General features: G+C 46.1%; 1 long non-coding RNA gene across 2 annotated transcripts in view; it reads left to right on the top strand.

Annotated features, from left to right (window-relative positions):
* Positions 1 to 4,957: 4,957 nt before the first annotated feature.
* Positions 4,958 to 13,758, top strand: part of LOC141570560 (uncharacterized) — a 53,367-nt gene continuing 44,566 nt past the window's right edge. For both annotated transcript variants that reach the window (XR_012494684.1, XR_012494683.1), the window contains exon 1: positions 4,958 to 10,091. This is a non-coding gene — a long non-coding RNA (uncharacterized LOC141570560). The remainder of the gene's footprint in view (positions 10,092 to 13,758) is intronic.

Raw genomic sequence — 13,758 nt, forward strand, 5'->3', positions numbered from 1 at the left:
CCACGGTGGACATGTAGTATGAGCAAGAAACAAATTTTTGTTGCTTTAAGCCATGGAGATTTTAAAAACTTTTGTTATGGAAAATTTCAAACATACATATATGAAAGCAGAGACAATAATGTATCCAAACTGCTATCCCCATTACTTAGCTTCAACAATTATCAAAATATAGGCTTTTGTGATTTTGGGCTTGTTTATTATTAAGTTAGTGCAAAAGTAATTGCAGTTTTTGCAATTATTTTTAAACTTTTAAACCACAATTACTTTTGCACCAACCTAATAATACAGGACAACATAGACTAATCTTGCTTAAAACAAGAGGACAGGATGTTATTTTATAGAAATACTGAATGAGTGACAAGTAGGTAAAGAGTGGAAACAAAATTTATGAAATCTGATTTTTATGCCATATTTTTCTTGAAGTTGTTTTGTTTGTGTGTTTGTTTTTATGCTTTTAGGGATTCAGGAGAGCTCAACACCTGCATGGATTAGTTGAGGCAAAAGTTGCTGGACACTCAGAATGGGGCTGCTCTGTGGAATCCTTGTTTTTGGTCTCAGCCTAAGTCCATCTCCAGCTCACCCTCCAGCTCCCCTGGCAGTTGGAGCTCATCTTCTCATTATCTATACAACAATCTTCACAGGACGAGAGACGGGTGCCCTGTGGCTGTGTGCACAGACCTGCCTCCATTTTCCTGCCTCGCTTCTTACGTCTCTCACTAGGGGCTATGTGGCTGCTGCTGACTGTAGGAGGCAGCCCCCGAAACTTAGGCCTGTGGGACAGGAAGTGCTGTTCTCTCCACAGAGTCACTTTTATGTAGTTCGTTTTGAGTCACACGGGGACCTCAAGCTACACATTTCCTTATCCTTAAGTACACGGGCTACAATGATAGCAGTGCAGCAGAATATCCCAACGAAACCTCAACTTGTGGCCTACCCCACTGAGAATGTATGTTTTAATGTAAATGTATATATGTAAATATGGATGAAATATACGTATAGTACATGGGTGTGTTGCTGACCTTTCTATTCTGTTCTACTGGCCTGTTACTAAGCTAGCACCACCCTGTTAGTTCGATGGGCTTTTATTTGATTGAGCAAGTCTCTCCTCTTTACTCTTCTTTTTTTAAGTTAACTTAAGGATTTATTTATTGAATAAATAAGAGATCCAAAAGAGAGCCTCAAAAAGAGATCCAACTGGAAGTTTGAGTGGGATTGCACTGAATTTGTAGGTTAATCCTTCATTTAATTAGGTCTTTATAGAGCCATCCAAGATAAGTCATTCTACATTAGGTCATCCAGTCCAAAAGTGTGGAATGTGCTCGACTTATTCAGATCATTTTCTGTTTCTTTATTAGAATTTTTTAAATTTGTAGAGAAGTTTTTGTGTATTTTTGTTTAATGCCCAGATATTTTGTAATTCCTATTGTGACTGTGAATGATATCTTTTAGTAATATTTTCTGGTAGCTGTTGTGGGTCGGAGAGACGCTGTTGATTTGTGCAGGTTGATCTTGCATCTGGCAATCTTGCTGAACCTTATTAGTTATCATTTGTTTTTTCTAAGTTGACATTCTGGCTTTCTGTTGCTGTGGTTAGAAGTACCCCCTCCCCCTCATTTAATTTCTGTGTTGCGGGTAGTGAGGGTGACTTACTAGAAAGAACTCGAAAAGGTTTGCTCCTCCCGCTACTACAGAGAGGGCTTAGGCCTCTGGGATGGTGACATCTGGGTTCTCCGTAGATTCAGAGACTTGCCAGTCAAGCCATCTACCACTGTGACGGGAGAAAAGGTGGCCTGAATTTCTCTGGTAGCAGGGGATGTCACCAGAAAGAGAGAGGGAGAGATTTAGAGAGAAGGGAAAGACTCTTTTGAGGAGGACTTTGATGGGAGGGGGTTAGTCTGGGGCCTGAGAAGTATCAGGGGCGGTAGATGGTAAAAGAGTCTGGTTTCAGAAGAGTAACTGGACCAGAGACGCACCATCCAGCTGTATCACCCAAAGCAGCCCTGGTCGCCTAATGTGGGGACGGGAAAGGAGCTCAAGCACCTGGGAGAGGCACAGGCACCTCCAACCCCTCCCACCACCAGCCCGCACTGACTGACTGACAGAGGCCCCGCCCATGACTGCTCCTGTCACCACACAGGGCTGTGATCCTAACGCTCAAATCTGCCCGGTGGCCCAGAACTTTCCAGAGTCTGAACCACCTGCATCTCCAGAGCTCCTGCAAGTCAGAGCTGGATCCACAAGACACAGCCAAGTTGCAGGACCTCACACTTGGTCCTGACAAGTTTATGGAGGGAGGGTCAGGAATTGAGAATGTTTTAACCAGACAGCTGGTTTGCCTTGTTTAATGGGTAGCTGTAGCTGAGTATGAAGGTTGCTTTGGTTTGGAAACTTTCTCTGTACACCTGAGAGATGGTGAAATGGGGCCGCCCTCTGCTCTGCGCAGTATTAACTGGGCTGCTGCGGGCAGGATGGGAAGGCCTTGGTTTAACAGTCGTGATTGGTGACTAATTTCGGTCAAGGGCTAAGTGGCTGTAACTTCAGGAAGTGAGGCGGGTGTTCCCTCCCTGCCCCTCTCTAAGGGTTTACCCTGGATGGACTGACGGCCTCATTAGTGCAGCTGTTCTTTGCTGACCTCTGCTCCCCTCTTTGCTCCTTCACGGCTTTTCATGAATTCTGTACCGCAGGCACCCAGAGCTCTGAATGTATGGAAACTCTCTTAGGAGAATTTGCTTTTTTAAATAGCGATTGGACGAGCAGCGATAGTCAGGCAGTCTGTTCATGCGGGGACACAGACGGATGCCCTCACCTCTCACTCAGATGCCAGACCCCTTGGGTCTCGGGGAGAGACAGGCCTGCCACTGCTTGTAAGTAAGCTATGAGGAGGCCAGACTTTCCTTGTACATTTATAACCCCAAAACAAGGTGGCTATTTTGGAGCAAAGAAGCCAGAAAAAGGATCAGTGGAATGAGAGAAAGTAAGGTCCAGTAAGGTGAAGGCTCTGAGCCTGTTGAGGTGCTTCTGAGAGCTGAACAGCCAGGCCAGGCCGACCCGAGGCCTGCCCTGTGGGTGAGGCCCGCGGGCTGTGCTCCTTGTTTCCTGTGCGGCCTGTCTCTACATGCTGAATGGCTGTGAAACAACGTCTTGCAGTGACTCAGCTTTATAAATAGGACATTTACAGTGAAGATTATAGGAAATTCCCAGGGTCTTCTGCCTGGGCCTATTTTAGGTGTGCAGCTTACACAAGTGAAGTCCCAGCCACCCTCCTCCAGCCTTCCTCCCTACAGCCTCATTGGGCACCCACTTTGAGGCTGATCTCTTCTGCTCCGTGACCGGAAACTTCCCAAGGGGAGGTCTGAGAGGCAGCAGGAAAGGAGATGTTCCATCCGGCCTTGTTCAGACTCGCCGGAGAGCAACTCATACTTGGCTCACAGCCCCATGAGCAACAACCTGTGCTGAGCTCTTAACTGAGTCGTCTCTTTAACTTTCACTTTCTCCCAGGAAGAAAGTGCTTTATTATTCCCATTTGGTAGATGGAGAAACAGGAATCCAGACCCATGTCTGACTCATTCTGGATCTCAAGGATAACCACAGACTCAACTTCCCCTGAGCACAGAAGGCGAAAGGATCACAGTAGACAAAGGGGAGCCCTCCGTTTTCTGGAGGGAGATAGGAGAAAGGTATCAATACCCTGCACTTTTGGTTATATTTCCCTTTCCTCCTTTCCTCCAGTGACACATTTCTTGGCAGGGGGCCTTTTCTGGAAAGCCAGACTGGAGCTCTGAGTGTTTCCACGGCCCCTGCTATAGCTGGGCTTGAAGGAGAAGCTGAGAGGACTGGCTACACCAGGGCAGGAGGCTCTGCAACAGGAAGGTTCAGGCCATTGCAGATTTAGGACCTAAATGCTTTTCAAATATTTGTCCAGCATCTCCCAGAGTGCTTTGGAACAAGCCACAGGAGCAGCCCTTGCTGAGTCATGAATGCTGCATTAAACAGAAATGTGGATGCAATGCCTTTCATGGCTCCCTTGTGATTAGCTGGGGTCTCTCTCAGCAGGGGTCTGGTTACAAGGAGAGGGCTCTGCTGCGAGGCTGCTGGACAAGGTGGCACCTTTCACATTCTTGGGACAAAGCTTGCCTCCCCACACTGCCATCATGGGGCTGGCACTGCCAGTGCTTTTCTCAACTACAGAGCTGGGTTTCCAGCATTCTGTGAGATTTCTCCTCCTAGATGCCCTCAAAGCTTCTGAATTCATCATGATCAAAATAGGACACCCCAAACTTGTCTTCCTGTATTCTCTCCTTCAATTACCGGCCTCACCTTCTCCGAGTCACCCTATTTAGAAAATGCTGAATCAGCCTTAGTTCCTCTCCTCCTCCTCCTGCCCCCTGTATGTGATTGATTTTGCCTCCTGGTTTCTTTGTCTTCAGGAAGTGCCCAGGCCTCCCCTCATTTCCTGGAATACATAGCTGACACTGAGTCCTGGACATAGGGCTCCCTTCCCCTGCCTTTTTCTGACCCAGAGGTGGGTGCACAACCCAAGCTGAGGCCATCAGAGCCCTTCCCGAGGATTTTCCGAGCTGAAACAGAGTTGAACACTTCTTTCCTCTCTGTTTCCTAGCTGGAAGGCTGGGAATCTAGAGAGGCCGGTGGCCATGTGCCTTGCTGCCTGGACAAAGACTGTTTGCAGCAGGGGAGAAGGAGACCACGCTGCAGAAAGAAGCTCTGACGCATGCAGAGACAATTCCCGAGCAGATGGGCTTCCTAATTCAGCCACGCCTGAGCCCAGCACTGTCCTCCCTCCAATCCATCCTCCTCAGAGTCACCAGGATTCTGTACCATTTTCTCCAACTTTTTGTTTTAAAAAAGATCAGACTACAAAGAAGTTTACAGAATAATCCAGTGAACACCCACATAGCCTTCACCCAGATTCACCAACTGTTAGGAATTTAGCCACCTCTGTATTTTCTCTCTCTGTATACGTACACATTTTTGTCCTGCTCTATTTGAAAACAATTTGCTGAAGTCATGACACTTCTCCCCTGACTATTTTAATGTGTATCACCTAGGAGCTTGAACATCTTCTACATAATTATAATATCATTCAAGAAATGTAAGAATGATATATTATCTAATATATGTCCACATTCATTTTTTTTCAAGGGCAACGTGAATATGGATCTGTTATATAATATTATTATATTTGTTTTTTCCTTCTTCAGTTTGAGATCCCATCAAGGATGACACATTCCATTTAGCTGTCCCTGTCGTCTAGAAGAGTTCCCCCATCCTTTTTTGTATTTGATGGTGTTAATGTTTTTGTAGCATATCCCTCAATTTGGATTTATTTTGCATCATGATTAGAGTCATGCTACGTATGTTTAACAAGAGTACAACTGAGATGATGTTGGATTCTTCTCAGGGGATTACATTAAGGGGCACATGATCTCAATTTGCCCCATTACTGGTGTCATTCCCCTGTTGTGGCAGATTGCTCCCCAATATCCATTCTCTGCATCTTCAGTTATGAAACCCCACTTCCCCACAAGAGCTGTGCACATGGCTTCCCAGAATTGAGTCTGCATTTCCCATGTTCTCTTGCAGCAAGGTGTGGCTGTGTGACTAACTTTTGAGCAATGGCTTCAGGCATAGTGTGCAACGTCTGGAAATTGTCCTTGAAGGATGGGGAACATGCTGTTTTCCTTCTCTTTCCTCCTTCCTGCAACATAAAATAGCAACCGCCGTCCTCACTGGTGCTTCCGAATCCTCTCCTCTGCCTTGTTGGTCTCCACAGCACCTGACGGCACCTGAGGTGCTCAATGACGGACTTGTTGAATGCCTGCATGCTAGATTCTACGATGGCGCCAAGTCTTTCCGTTGTCCACCTTGAGCTTAACAGGAGCCAGAGTCAGGTTTTTCAACAAATAAAAATCAGGAACATACCACGCAGCAATTCTCTGCTATTTTAAAGCAAATATTTCTTATACCTTTTCTCAAGTTTTTCTGCTCCCATCCCCCTCCATAGGGAAGGGGAAGTGACTCTGAGCAGAAACATAGAAGGGGAATCATTGAGGGGTCAGGGTAAACAGCTTCGATTTTGTTCTTTGCCCAGTAGGAAACCACCCAAGGGTTCGAAGCAGAGAACTGGCATTTTAAGGTCACACTGGCGGTGGCGGGGAGAATGGGTGTGGCCACAAAAGAGTGGAAATGGGGCTGTCCAGTCCAGGCAAGAGATGAGGGTGACTTAACCTCTGGCAGAGGCCACAGAAATGGAGAGAAGTGGGTGGAGGGAAGAAATTTTTTGGACATAAAGTAAAAGAAACGGGGGATGCAGAGATCAAGGAAGTGAGAGTCCAGGGAGAAAGAAGACACTGGGGAGTGAAGGGGGGGACCACAAGATGCAGGCACCAGCCCAGATCTGTCTGTAACTCAGGGTCCAGGAAATCTCTGTGTTGCAATGGGTGCTTGTTGGTTGCATTGTTCTTGTGTCTGGATGAAGCAGGTGGAATGAACTGAGCTCTTTTCTGTCATTCTAGCAAGTTGTACCTCACCCACCCAATCTTTGCCACCAGGTACTGCTAGCCCAGAGGCCTCAGCTTGCCAGCTTGCAGGACAACTTCTCTGGGGAAAGCAGTGAAGGCTGAGAGTGCCTGTTCTTCCCTCCCACTGCCGGCAGGATGGCCTCGCCTCTTAAGACCCACATACAAAAATGGGAACAAAGGCCAGCCCACAGCAGTACCCAGGAATGAACGGGAGAGAGAACAGTGGTTATACCTGCGAAATCAACATGAATTTTGGTTATCTTGAGTTCAAAGTGTGGCCTTCCTGCCTGCCCAAACCCCTTCCTCTGCTCAGGTCCTGAGGACTTGCCTGAATCAGGGCACCAGGCTGGCTTCCTCAGCAGAGGGCTACAGTAGGGTTTCCATTTTCATTCAAATATCAACGTCAGAGAAACCTCAAGGTCTCCTTTCTGTAAACCAGTGAGAAATTTCCAACAAGGGAAGAAATACAGAGGAGAAGTGTAGGGGGCTATGTGGGGTGGGAAGACCGGAAGATTCAGGAGGAAGAGAGAAAAGGGAGAGGTTTGTGGAGCTGCGCGTGTTGTGAGAGCCGACCGCCAGCTGTCCAGGCTTCTGGCAGCTGTTGACTTCTGAGAAGTGGCCACAGGGAAGTAACGAGTTGGAGAGCATTCCCACAGGCTTGCTAAGTAATGAGTTGGAGAGCATTGCCCATGCAGAATGGGAGGAAATGCAGTCCTGGTTTGATCTAACCATTGGTCCGTCTTGAATCATTATTAAAAGCTGTCATTTTCTCCCTCCCTGGTGGCAAGGTTAGTGGAAAGAAATTAAACTAAAAGTAATGTCTTAAACCTATTAATTTAGAATGGTCAGAAAGAAAAGGAGCCTGCAGGAGAAAGAAAACCCCTGCCTTTATTTCCAGTTAATTGGGCCAAGGAAAACTCGCTCCTTCAAATTACCGAGCTGTTCTCATTGTTCTCTGGCGTGTGCACAGAGCACTGTCTGGCTCCAAGACTGCGTGTGCTCAAGAGCTCTCAGGACTGTCACTTAACTGAGGACAAACAGAACGGTGGGATCCAGCTTTTCTTAACGTGCCTGCAGGAAGTTAACCAGAACTCCAAGGAAAAATAAGTTTGAGAAGCACTGGGTTCAGAAGAAGTGAAATGGGTTTCTTTACTATATAGAACCTTAAATATACTCATGTGCAATATAAATCTCCCAGAAGGGTGTGAAAGAGCATTGATTTTCTACCCACTTCCATCCCCTATTCCACTTCTTTGCTCAAATAGCCTGGATGGGTTTTTGTGTGTTTGTTTTTTTTTTGTTATGATACCTGCATGTTTTGTGGGCTCCTTCCCAGTGCCAGGAAGGCATGTTGGTTGGTCTATGCCAAGGGTGTCCAAACTGCGGCCCGCGGGCCAACTATGGCTGGTGATCCATTGTTAATTGGCCCGCAGCAAATTCCAAAAATATATTTAGTTTACTTAAATAAACCAGGTGAGGCAATCGTACTTCACCTCAAGTGAGTGGCCTGGCTGTTTGTGTATTTTACCGCATATGGCCCTTGGTGAAAACCGTTGAAAAAAGTTTGGACACCCCTGGTCTAAGCCATCCTTCTTGATCGTGATAGCTTTAGATATCTAAACGTGCTGCAGCTGAGTACTTGCCCCTTCCTGTCTTTGGACGTTACCACACGTAGTCATGAGCTTGGAGCTATCGCAGTCATATTAGAATCATGCAGGAAAAGCCAAGAAGGACCAAAGAAGCTGCTCTTGATCCCTGACGTGCTTACACTGTTACGCTAACTCGTTGGGATTGTTTCTTCACTGTTCAGGCCATGCAGTGTTCTGTGTTTTTTCAGCTTACAACACCCAGAAACCAAAGGGGACACAGATATACAAACATTCCTAAATTCATTTGACCACAGAAGTTCCCTCCAGACTATCCCTCACCAAGAACATTTTGGGAACGGCCGATGGAGTGGGGGACGTGGAGTTGGGAGTCAGAGCTCAGGTGCTACTTTAGGTTTTAAAAATCACATCAGCTTCTTGGCCTCGTTTTCAATTTTGTGAAGAGAACATGTTAACTAAGATGACATACGCCAAGTGCCTAATACTGTGCATGGCACATAGTAGGTGTGTCACAAATCACTGTTATTAATAAAATGGGGGAGAGGAGGAGAGGAATCATCCAGTTTCAAAAACGTCATTTCTGCCTAAGAGTTCTAACCATTCCCAAAAGAAAAGCCTGTGTTCTCTGGCCCATACCAGTTTATAGCTCCCTCCAGCCCGCCACTCAGCAGGTAAAAGGTAATAAAGATCCATAGGTGTCCTCAGTGAGAACCCCAACCCCAGGGCCCACAGTTCCCTCATTCTTCTGCTAAAGCAATTCCAGGCCTCTGCTGGGTCAAGCTCCCTGCAGTCTCTCTATGCATGCCAGTGGCTCCGAAACACTCCTCAGTGAGAACTGTCACAAGTACCACATTCCCAGGCTGCCCCAGGACAATTTCCAATCTAGACGCTCATGTGGATCCCAAGGGATTGAGTTCCTCCTCATCCAGTGCTCTGAGACTCAGAGCAGCAGCTGACAGACAGCTGACCCAGGCTTGGCTGCTTCCTCTTTCTCTCTTCCACTGAGACATTTTATTTGTATGTCTGTATCACATCCCTAGAAAAAGAATCCCAGGATTTTCTCTCCTGTGTGTGTTCACACATGGTGCCAGATAAGGTCATCAATCAATATAATGAAACCAAACAGATGGGACAGGAGCGGATTGTTTTGCCATTTTTCTAGATCTTTGACTTACACATCAAATCTGGGGCTCCATACGGGTTTCACCCACACATTTTAAATGTGTTGCTGAGGTTCTCAAAAATCCCCAGCTCTGTGATCAAAAATCGATTTCAGATTCGTCAGTGTAACCATGCTTCACCATCGCAGTTAGAAACCGGATGACTCTGGAGCACGGCCTATTAATCTGGCGTTTGCCTCCCTTTTTGGTGGTGTTGATGCTCTTGAGAACATTCATGGCATCATGGCAGCAGGGAAAAATGACGGGAAGACCCGGACTTTGCTCTGTTCTTTGGGCTGAGGAACCGCAGAGAGGGTGTAGCGGCACCACACCCAGACACAGTCACGGCTCAGTGGAGATCCCCTCTGGAAGGAGTGAGGTGGCCCACACAGTATTATTATCCCCCTTTTATAGACCAAGGACTAGACGTTCGGAGCCATAAAGGGGTCTGCCTGGGGTGACATTCAACAGAGCCACTTGTGAGAACAGGCCTCTGGCTCCCAGGCCATCGCTCTTCCCACCCCATTAAGAACAGGTGGTCAACAATGAACAGGACACTCACTGTTCGAGGATGGGGGAGGCAGATATTTAAAGCATTTCTACTGAACCCTCTGAGAGCATCTGCCACCACCTCCTCCCCTTCCGCCTGCTCGCATCTCTGAGAGGAGACCACGCCCCACGCGCAGGTTCTCAGGAGAAAAGCAGACAGGGCTGAAGAGGAACTGCAGGTCCCAAGAGGCCAGGTGAGGCAGGGAACCCTGCATGTTGGGGACACCTCCTGTGAGGTGAGTACTGGCAGAGAAGAAAGGGGGTACCAAGACAGGGCATGGGACCTCGAGAAAAAAAGGGGTGTGCCCTTGATTTTGGGATATTTGGGGATTAAATGCTTTCACTGCCTCTTTGGGCAACGCTTTAAATACGCCAGTTCTCTGTGATTTCATTACAGGAGTCCTTACTTGGGAAATGTTACACGTGCAGTTGTGGTGAGACCCAGCGTGCAGGAAGAGGAACACTTGATGAGTGTGTGTCAGTCTGGGAAAGCTTGAGCAGTGTTTTCAAGCTGTGTTGCTTATCCTCTAAAGTGCATTGGAGTCACCTGGGGTCAGGTGTCAATACTGTTATCAGCAATGATGCTGATACTTTGTGTGTGCAGAGGCCAGACTCTTTCTGGAGAATCTAAGCACAGAGAAACATAAGTTCTCCCCCTTGCAGGCTTGAAGGCTTGTGAAGTGATGAGGCTAGCCTCCTAGAATCAGCTTGGAGGAGGGAGGAACTCCGTAAAGGGACCTATAAAATCCATCTTTCTGCTGTGATTTGACCTTGTAATGTACATTTTCACACTCCAAGGGCAAATCATGCATCAGCTCTCTTAAATTGCTCACTTTCTTCACTTATGGAACAATCTGTTAGTTTCCAGTCCTTAGGCACCCACAGTCAGTCAGTTGGAAGAAACAGAGCAGGAGTTGGCCGTCTATGGTATTGTGTGTTGAGTGCACAGAAATCTAAGTAAAACTGAAATTTCAGGGAAGGCTTAGTGGAAGAGGTGACTCCTGTTAGATTTTGAAGGAGGAATAGACGTTTTTTGGATAACAAATGGAGGTGGGGAAAGAAAATACTTTAGGAAGAAGAAACGGCACCTGCCAGGCACGGGATCATGACCTAGGATGTTGTTCAGGAACATTGAATAATTAGATATGGCTGGAATAAAGGGCACCTATGAGGCAGGGACTGGAAATGAGCCCAAGTCGGGAGGGAGGCAGAGCCTATCATGAAGGGCAGCATTGTATGCAAAGATACTAAATTTAAAATACAGTCATGTGCTGCATAATGGGACCACAAATGCTACGGTGTTCCCATAAGATTATAATGGAGCTGGAAAATTCCTATTGCCTAGTGATGTCATAGCCGTGTTAATGTCATCGTGTAACATTACTCCCGGATTTGCGGTGATGCTGGTGTAAACAAACCTACTGCGCTGCCAGGTGTATAAAATATAGCTCGTACAATTCTGTACAGTGCATAATACTTGATAATGATAATACATGACCATGTTACTGGATTATGTGGTTACTATACTTTCTATCATGATCTTAGAGTGTACTCCTACTTACAAAAAAAGTTTGCAGTAAAATAGTATGCTGTGTCATGCTGCCAACGGCCTCATACATCTCGTGTTTACCTAATCTTTTTAAAATTTGTATTTTTAATTTTATTTTTTTACCTAGTCTTTTGATTGCATCATTTTCTCTTGTGTTTGATTTAATCTCACGTTGTTTTATAAGTTTAGTGTGCCCTAAGTGTACAGTGTTTATAAAGTCTATAGTACAGGACAGTGATGTCTTCGGTTTTCACATTCACTTGTCACTCACTCACTGACTCACCCAGAGCAATTTTCAGTCCTGCAAGCTCCATTCATGATAAGTGCCCTCTACAGGTGGACCATTTTTTGTTTTTGATACCATATTTTTACCTTTTCTATTTTAGATATGCCATTGTGTTACAGTTGCCTACAGTATTCAGTGCACTAACATGGTTTGTAGTCTCAGAGCAATCGGCTGGCTGTGTAGTAAGCTAGACCACCTAGGTTTGTGTGAGCGCTCAGTGACGTTCGCACAATGACAAAATTGCCTAACAATGCATTTCTCAGAATGCATCCCCATCGTTAAAGTGACAAATGACTGTAAGCTTGAAAACTCTGAGGCGCTATTTAAGGCCAGCTGGATGTGAGGCATTGGTGAGGAACAGGCAAGAGGCTTTTGCAGTGATCACCGAGCATGAAGGGGACTTGACACAAGACAGAACAGGCTCAATCCTCAACATTTCCTGACGGTCCAACCCCCAAACATATCTCCATTTTTCTCCCCACAGCCAGCAGCCAAACAAGTCACCATCTCCTTGGCCCAGGCTCCCACAGTAGCCCCCTGACCGGTTCTGCTGCTTCCACACTTGACTTCACAACCTGTTCCCCATAAGGCAGCCAGGTGACCTTTTAATAGTGTGAGCTGTATCACGTCCCTCCTCTGCTTAAAACCCTTCAATGGCTTTCCATTGACTGCTCTTGGAATACAATTTAATCTCCTTACCACAGTGCACTTAGGATCTGGTCCTTCCTACTTGTCTGACCTCGTTTCCACCTGTACTGTGTTGTTGTCTGCACACCTAACATTTGATCCTTCTTTCTGTTCCTTAAGCATGCCCAGCTCATTTCCATTTAGAGCATTTTGCTGGCTCTTCCTTCTGCCCGGATCCTCATACAGCTGTCAATTCTTTCAAGCTGTAATTTTAAAACAACTTTAAAATCTTTTTAAAACAAAGAGATTTTCCTTGACAATCCCTTCAATCTACAGGAGCTACTGAGTGGTTCTCTGTCAAATCACCCTGTTTCAATTCTATGGGCAGCTTTGATTACTATCTGGTATTGTCCTGTTTATTTGTCTGTATATTTATTGTCTCCTTCCTTTGTAGTTGATAGTCTCCAAAGACAGCTGCCATCAGTTCCTTCTCTCAGTGCAGGCACATGCTGGGCCACCAGTCAGTCACTAGGTGGAATCTGTTTCTCCTTCCATTGAATCTGGCCTACGACTTCTTATTACTTTCTTTGACTGACAGAATTCAGCAGAAAGGATGCTATGCCAGTTCTGGGCCTAACTTTTAAGAGGCCTGTCAGTTTTCTTTACTCTTGAAAGCTGGCTGGCATGTAATAAGCCTAACTACCCTGAGACCACCATGTTATGAGGGAGCCCAAGCTTGTGTGTGTGGGAGCACCGAAGTGACAGACATGTCGCGATACCTGAATGTCAATGAGAGAGTGATCCCAGCTGACACCCAGAGCAGCAGCAGATCTGCCTCACTTAACCCTGGTCCAGTTCCTGACAGAGAACTGTGAGACGTAATACATCCTCTTGTTTGAAGTCAAAGTTTTGGAGGTTTGTTATGCAGCAGTAGGTAACTGAAGCTCCCACTAAAATGAAGCTTCATGAGCTTTGCCTGGCAGTACCTGGCACACACATACACTCAGCTGAATACATGAATTTGGGGGAAATGGAGCTCACCATTGGCCAGAAGTCTCAATAAAGAAAAATGCTGATGTTTGACAGTATGAATGCTGGTAACCAGGGAATCAAAGTCAGAATGTGGGGTATTGGCAGTGTGTGTGTGTGTGTGTGTGTGTGTGTGTGTGTGTGTAAACAAGTTTAAGGATACTAGAGTTTAACATTTCAGTTCTGAGTTTTCTGAGAATATATAGGATATGGACATAAAGTGAAGAGAAGACAAAGGTCACTGAAGTTGAGGAGGTGAACACACTTGATGCTAGGATATTGGCTGAGGCAGCCATTAGAGAATTAAACTTTCCCAGGATGGTGGGGAGAGGCACTGGAAGTTTCCACTGAGAATTGTGAGAGGCCCACGAGGGAGGGTAGTATCCTTGGAAAGATCTAGTTTCAACAAAGG

Source organism: Rhinolophus sinicus, linkage group LG03, assembly GCF_036562045.2.
Source record: "Rhinolophus sinicus isolate RSC01 linkage group LG03, ASM3656204v1, whole genome shotgun sequence".
NCBI classification, from domain to species: domain Eukaryota; kingdom Metazoa; phylum Chordata; class Mammalia; order Chiroptera; family Rhinolophidae; genus Rhinolophus; species Rhinolophus sinicus.